General features: G+C 42.8%; 1 long non-coding RNA gene across 1 annotated transcript; it reads right to left on the reverse strand.

The window, feature by feature from the left end:
- Positions 1–1,695: 1,695 nt before the first annotated feature.
- LOC138982962 (uncharacterized) lies at positions 1,696–3,551 on the reverse strand. Its single transcript, XR_011461017.1, has 2 exons — positions 3,277–3,551; positions 1,696–2,584 (listed from the first exon to the last, which is right to left on the reverse strand). It is a non-coding gene; the product is annotated as an uncharacterized lncRNA (long non-coding RNA).
- Positions 3,552–7,000: the final 3,449 nt, after the last annotated feature.

Raw genomic sequence — 7,000 nt, forward strand, 5'->3', positions numbered from 1 at the left:
TGTGTGTGTGTGTGTGTGTGTATGTGCGGTGGTGCGTGTTTTCGTTCGGTCGCGAGTGCGTATGTGTTAGTGAGTGCGTGTATGCAAGTGTGTGTGTGTGTGTGTGCGTGTGTGTGTGTGTGTGTGCGTGTGGTGTGTGTGTGTGTGTGTGTGTGTGTGTGTGTGTGTGCGCCTGTTGCTTTGTGTATGTTATAAAAAAAACAAGTCGCGTAAGGCGAAAATACAACATTTAGTCAAGCTGTCGAACTCACAGAATGAAACTGAACGCAATGCAATTTTTCAGCAAGACCGTATACTCGTAGCATCGTCAGTCCACCGCTCGTGGCAAAGGCAGTGAAATTGACAAGAAGAGCGGGGTAGTAGTTGCGCTGAGAAGGATAGCACGCTTTTCTGTACCTCTCTTCGTTTTAACTTTCTGAGCGTGTTTTTAATCCAAACAAATCATATCTATATGTTTTTTTGAATCAGGAACCGACAAGGAATAAGATGAAAGTGTTTTTAAATTGATTTCGAAAATTTAATTTTGATCATAATTTTTATATTTTTAATGTTCAGAGCTTGTTTTTAATCCAAATATAACATATGTATATGTTTTTGGAATCAGAAAATGACGAAGAATAAGATGAACGTAAATTTGGATCGTTTTACAAAAATATTATTGTTTTTACAATTTTCAGATTTTTAATGACCAAAGTCATTAATTAATTTTTAAGCCACCAAGCTGAAATGCAATACCGAAGTCCGGCCTTCGTCAAAAATTGCTTGGCCAAACTTTCAATCAATTTGATTGAAAAATGAGGGTGTGACAGTGCTGCCTCAACTTTTACAAAAAGCCGGATATGACGTCATCAAAGGTATTTATCGAAAAAAAGAAAAAAACATCCGGGGATATCATTCCCAGGAACTTTCATGTCAAATTTCATAAAGATCGGTCCAGTAGTTTGGTCTGAATCGCTCTACACACACACACGCACAGACACAGACACAGACACAGACACAGACACAGACACAGACACAGACACACAGACACACGCACACACACACACACACACACCACGACCCTTGTCTCGATTCCCCCTCTATGTTAAAACATTTAGTCAAAACTTGACTAAATGTAATGAAGGTTGACGGGTTTGTTCTCAACATGCGTTTTTCAATACATGGGAAGTAAATAATGGCGTTCTCATTGGATTTCTTTGTTGCGTCCCTTGATGTTACATACTTTGCAAAGTGTGTGTGTGTGTGTGTGTGTGTGTGTGTGTGTGTGTGCGTGTGTATGTGTGTGTGTGTGTGTGTGTGTGTGTGTGTGTTTTCATTCGGTCGCGCGTGCGTGTTTTCGTTCGGTCGCCTGTGCGTATGTATTAGTGAGTGCGTGTTTGCAAGTGTGTATCACGCGTGTGTGTGTGTGTGTGTGTGTGTGTGTTTTGTGTGTGTGTGTGTGTATGTGTGTTTTGTGTGTATGAGTGTGTGTGTGTGTGTATGTGTGTGTGTATGTGTGTATGTGCGTGTGTGTGTGTATGTGTATGTGTGTGTGTATGTGTGTGTGTGTGTGCGCGCGCGTTGTTTTGTGGATGTTGACGGGTTTGTTCTCAACATGCGTTTTTCAGTGTGTGTGTGTGTGTGTGTGTGTGAAAGAAAGCGGGAGACTTATAACACACTTTAAGACAAAACTCTCACTGACTGACTGATGTTATAAAGTATTAAGGCTTAAGGCAACGTCTTATACCGTATTCTAGAATGAACCAAACAAGTAGGACACGGAGCGAAAAAGAAAGAATGGACAGACATGAAGCAAACATACAGTATTGCCGATACAAACAATGTCTAGTGGTGGCCTGTGGCGTATTTTCCAACGTTGGGACTGTCCATGCATGTTACACCCTTTTATACCCGAGTCATTTCACGTTGGTCAAAACCTGAAACTTTAGCCATATGTTCTGATTTAATTCATCAAGAAAACGTCCCCATGGTATTCCTTGATGACAGGGAAAAAATTAGGAATACCTGCACACATTGCCACGTTCAGTGAATTACAAATATTTAGTAGCACAACACTCGTGTGACTAACAAAAACACCGGAAATTTAAGAGATAACGTGGATTAACATACACAGATTGTTTTTTTGTGTGTATGTTTTTGTTGTTGTTGTTGTTAATAATTGATCAACTTGAGTATAAATGAAACCAATCCAGAGAATACTTTCTCATGATTCAGGACCGTCAAACCTGCCTGCAACGACCAACCAAACATAGTCCTTTTAAGAACGACAGAAAGTAGAGCCAGCTGTACTGATGTATTTGTTGCACCCTTACTTATCCACTATTTTATGTGTTATAAGAGTGCAATTGTTAAAAATATACCTAGAGTACATTTACAGAGACAAAGAAGGGAGGTCATGGGATATAGAAAGATATGTATGGAAAGGAAAGAATTTCAGTCGTCCAAGATGCTTCGTCCAAGTGGTAGAGTCCACTAGTTGAGGTTGAAGCCGGAGAAAGTGGTGCCAGCATCGAAAGTCGAATCGTCCACTCCGCTCCTGACCACCACCGTGTCTCCCACGCTCAGCGCCACAACGACGAAAGCACTGCACGTCATCAACACACAATGACGTCATTAACACGTTGCAAAATATGCATAACAAGAAATAAGGTTATGTATCGATTTAACACTGGATTTCCCTTCTTTGAGCCATGTGACGTCAGAGGCCGACAAAACTTCATTTTGGGCGGCCAGCCGATCAAGACTACAACATAGTGCATGTTTGTGTGCGTTCAATCATGCAAACTAAAAGAAATTCTAACCAGAATCGATCGATACATAAATGTATAGTATTATATATATATATACTAGATGAATACCCGCTTCGCCGGGTACGGCTTCGCCGGGAAGAAGTCGAGCCGAATACCCGGCTGCGCCGGGGACCCGGCTTTGCCGGCGCACCGCACGAAGGAAGGGAGATAAACGCGCAAAACACTGGAGAAGAGTAAAAATAGTATAACGGGAATATGGATTGAGCGTTGTCGACAGTGACCTTCTAAAAATAGAAACGGGAATATGGATTGACGCCACACGAAGGAAGGGAGATAAACGCTGAAAACACTGGAGAAGATAAGGAAGAGTTACTGGGAATGGATCCAGAGAAAAACCAAAATCGGTTCAGCGCTGCGCACGTGAGAGCACGTGTTGAAATATCTCATCGAGCAGGTTGTGTCCGGGGTGTAGCTGAATATGCCCACCAAATTTGAAACAGATCCATCGAGAACCTTGTGACCTCACCTGCTGCTTTTGGTGCTCGCCGCAGTGGCGATCACCTTGTTCTGAGCCTGGCTGAACAATTCCAGTTTGCGTGGAGAGTTGGTCTGTCCAGAGACTCTCATAGAAACAGAGAAGACGTAGGTGCCGCTTCTGCCCGCCGTGAAGACGCCGGTGCTGGGGTCGTACTCGTTGCCGTCGTTGGTCAACACTGTGTTGAAGACGACGGTGTCACCGGCGTTGTAGGTCGCCTGGTCGTCTGCCTCGGCGTGGAACGCTTCGTGCTCATCCTCGTGGGCATGTTCTGAGTGGGAGGATTGAGGGTGGAAAGAATTAGCACACGTGTCAAACAGATAGACAACCAACACTAAGCACACGCTTCTAAGAGATCCCTCGTGAGTCAATATTCACCACAAAGGTCTCGTTTTAGAGAGAGAGAGAGAGAGAGAGAGAGAGAGAGAGAGAGAGAGAGAGAGAGAGAGTGAGAGAGAGATAGACTGAGAGAAAGAGAGAGAGAGATAGAGAGAGACAGAGAGAGACAGAGAAAGACACAGAGAGAGGGGCAGACAGACAAAGAGAGAGGGGGAGAAGAAAACAGTAGACAGACAGAGAGTAAGAGAAAGAGAAAGAGAAAGAGAAAGAGAAAGAGAGAGAGAGAGAAAGAGAGAGAAAGAGAGAGAAAGAGAGCTAGAGAGAGAGAGAGAAAGAGAGAGAGAGAGAGAGAGAGAGAGAGAGAGAGAGAGAGAGGCAGACAGACAAAGAGAGAGGGGAGAAGGAAACAGTCAGATCGACAGACAGACAGACAGACATAAAGTAAAAGAAAGAGAAAGAGAGAGAGCACACACACAAACACACACACACACACACACACACACACACACACACACACACACATACACACGCACACACACACACACACACACACACCCCTGTTTGGACTGCTCTCATAGTGAGGACTTGCTAATACATACACGGATAGTGCCTTTGTAGTGCACTTGCACTACAACGGCACTGGGTGCAGTGCCTTTCTAGTGCACTTGCACTACAACGGCACTGGGTGCAGTACTCGCTCCGGCATCGAAGAATTTTCACTAAAAAAGGCACAAAATTTGACCTATTTCGCCGCCTATAGAGGACGGAAAGAATGTCATTTTGAACATTATTATGACATTCTTTCCGTCAAAAAAGTCAACTTAACGGGAAAGAAGTCCTCACACCGTCTGAGGACTTCTGTAGGACCTCAGTGTGTAGGTGTGTAGACCACCTAAGACCTCACTATGAGAGCAGTTAAAACACACACACACACACACACACACACACACACACACACACACACACACATACGTACCGCCATGATCATGCGGATGGGCAACACTTCTAGCAGCCAGGCCGACAAGGACCAAAGCGAAATAAAGTTTCATCATCTTGTCTTGTTGAGCCGGGGTAAAAACTCTTCTGCACTGAAAGCGAACACACATTAACACACACACACACACACACACACACACACACACACACACACACACACACACACACAAACACACACACACACAAACACACACACAAACACACACACACACACACACACACACACACACACACACACACACACACAGAGCATTGCATGAAACTTTCATTATAACAAAAATCTGTTTAAATGTTTCGAGCGGTTTCCAGATTAAAATCAAAATCGCAAAAGATTTCTGATAGAATAAAGTGTTCTCTGGAGGCATCATCGAAATTTCCATCACAACCCTTAGAAGGTACTCAAATAATCGCCTTTGATATACTGCGTTCCCGAAATATTTTGCCAGGTCTACATGAGACATGAAGAATAATTAACTGACAGAATGTTTACGTGACGCAACAATTTTCATTGTCAGTAAGTACTGGTGTCGCATGACTGATGTGAAACATAGTTTATTTGCGAATGGCAATGCGCTTAAAACTGTTACCGCACTCTTGGAGTGCACTAACAAACACAGAGAGCATATTCATGCACCTATGCTCCTGTTTTCATTTGAGAATATTCTTCTCATCTGCCGTGTAAGTGACATGTAGCTTATCGTCTCCACATTACCAAACTAAGGCATTGATGCTTGACCCTCAATTTTCCCGCGGCTTAAAGCAGAAGTTGTTTTTCCGACAGATTTCGAGCTAGACCGTGCAGCATTTGGAAGTCGACTGATTCGATTGACTGTCCTCCGTACATGCAGAAGGCGACAGCGTCAGTTCAGTACCGAAATGAACGGTTTTCGAATATCTCAATGCAAAAACGATGTAAATAGAAAATACGAAGGCTTCAAAACATTCTTACCATGTAATCATAGCACCAATTACAACCTCCGAGATGAATGCAGATATATTACAAGAAATAACTTCGTGACATGCCAACTTTATTTTTTGCGAATGAGCGAACCATCGTGTCACTTTGACATCAGAGGACGTCACGTGAAAATAATTATTGAATTCAGCGCTACGCGCTTCGTTCAATAATATAAATAATTTTCTCGATTTGCTCTCTCTATATATATATATATCTTAGCGCACTATGATGTCTCAAAAACTTAAATTATGGCGTTTTTCAAACTTTGTTTCGCTTTTGACATGAGCCAAAAGCAGTCTTGTCTTGTCCAATTGGTGTCGTTTGTCAATAAGTTGAAAGATGCGCTTGTCCTGCGTAAAAGCCTCAACAAATCTAAGATGGTGCACGTGATCGCTTACACGAGAAAGAATGTATATGAACCTTCAATATGTGTGTTCCGGGTCGTTCCTCCGGACACGATTTTTAATTTCTTAAAGCATAAGGTAAAGATTAAAAAAAAAAGTTTTACATTTAAAAAAACCCAACTTAAAGCAGATCAAGATTATTCACAAGATTGTAACGATCGTAAAAAGACATGAGCTTTTTGGAGCCTTCTTTTAACAGCGATAGAACTAAATGTAAACATGCAGTTTTAAGCATTCAGAACCGAGAATGGTGAAAAAACCCCGTTGCATCGGTCTCGGAAGCCATAATTTTGTCTCCGTTACGACACGTCTTACCACGCCAAGTTCAAGACGAAAAAGGAAGTTGGGAGATTTACCTCCCTTGACTTATCCTCGTTGCGACTTTCTACAGAAAGGTGAACAAATGATCATTTTCGACCGTCTCACCAGTTACAGTTCGTCTTACCGAGTTGATAGCCGAACCAGGTCATAACCAAATTCAAGAAAAGACACTTTCATGACGGGAGGTGACTATATTAGTAATAGCGCTGCAACGCCCACGGACGGGAAGTGACTATTTTAGTATTGGACATACAAGGTACACGACTCGTGATTGCTTCCCGGTTTTTGAAGCTTGCAGTAAATTGAGTTGTTTCCCTTGACACACTTGGTGTGCCCTTCCGCCATATGTAAAATTAGCCTGGTTTGAGCGTTTTTTTCGAGAAAAAAAATGAATCGAAGGCGAGCCTTGTCACGGGAGGAGATTCTCCGGATGTTGGATCTTGAGGACCCTGTAAATCATGATTCCGACGTGTTGTTTTCGCCTCAAGAAAGCGATAATAGCAGTGATATTGAGGAAGAAACAGTCCCGTTGTTGCTGCTAGTATGAGTCGGCAAACTACACGTGTTAGGGTGGTACTGCATGAATCTTCGAATGTGTAGTTGCAAGGGGGGCGTGGCAGCACTGATAACAATGGATAGCTGGAGCCTAATCCTTTTTGGAAATGTTCATAGGTGTACAGTTGGTACTTTGTTGTGA

The sequence above is a fragment of the Littorina saxatilis genome, linkage group LG12, assembly GCF_037325665.1.
Source record: "Littorina saxatilis isolate snail1 linkage group LG12, US_GU_Lsax_2.0, whole genome shotgun sequence".
Taxonomy (NCBI): Eukaryota; Metazoa; Mollusca; class Gastropoda; order Littorinimorpha; family Littorinidae; genus Littorina; species Littorina saxatilis.